This window comes from Mixophyes fleayi, chromosome 9, assembly GCF_038048845.1.
Source record: "Mixophyes fleayi isolate aMixFle1 chromosome 9, aMixFle1.hap1, whole genome shotgun sequence".
In the NCBI taxonomy this organism is placed as follows: Eukaryota; Metazoa; Chordata; class Amphibia; order Anura; family Limnodynastidae; genus Mixophyes; species Mixophyes fleayi.
Genome location: NC_134410.1, coordinates 121,089,961 through 121,090,895, shown reverse-complemented (window position 1 = coordinate 121,090,895; position 935 = coordinate 121,089,961).

Genomic DNA, 935 nt, shown 5'->3' with positions numbered 1-935 from the left:
GGTGCTGTAAGTGTGTTCGTGTGAGTTCCAGCATAAATTAAGCCCTGGGTGTCCCAAAAATAAAATGCATTTAATTACTGCACTAATGCAGAGAATAGAAAATTGTGTAATACTAACTATAGCTTCCAGTTACCAAGTATTGCCTGTGGCAGCTCTGTCATCATCCCTCCAGCGGACAGGACAGAATACAAACTACTAACCATAGAAGACAGCTTCCCCCCCCCCCCCCCGTCTTATAATACAGCCTCCGGCAGAGCATTTAGGTTCACCCCAATCTGCTACAAACGTGCTGAAAATCACATTTAAAATAGAATGAAGGGTTCTTATGGGCTCAGCATTGTAGAACTGAACCTGCCGTTTTTTTCAGTGCGTTAATGAACATTACCAGTACAAAAGATGGTAATATGACACATGGAACTGGCATCACTAAGGAGCATGTTGGATTTCATGCATATTTATTCATTTTCTCAACATGTGCGAACAAAGGGTCAGAAATTGGAGTTGCTGCCCTGGACAATGGAGAGAAAAATTAAAATGAATATAAGTATAAAACAGTTTTCTATGTCCCTGGTCATCCATGGCAGCTATTCATCACATACCCAACAATACAGGAAAGGACAATGCACAAAATCAACTTTAAAACATAATGTGAAGTATGGTGGCTCAGTGGTTAGCACGGTGGCTCAGTGGTTAGCACGGTGGCTCAGTGGTTAGCACTTCTGCCTCAGAGCACTGGGGTCATGAGTTTGATTCCCGATTATTTTTGCAAAGTTTGCATGTTCTCCCCGTGTTTGCGTGGGTTTTCTCCGGGTGCTCCGGTGTCCTCCAAAAACATACTAGTAGGTTAATTTGCTACTGACAAAATTAGCCCTAGTCTATGTGTGTATTATGGAATTTAGACTGTAAGCTCCATTGGGGCAGGGACCGATATTCTC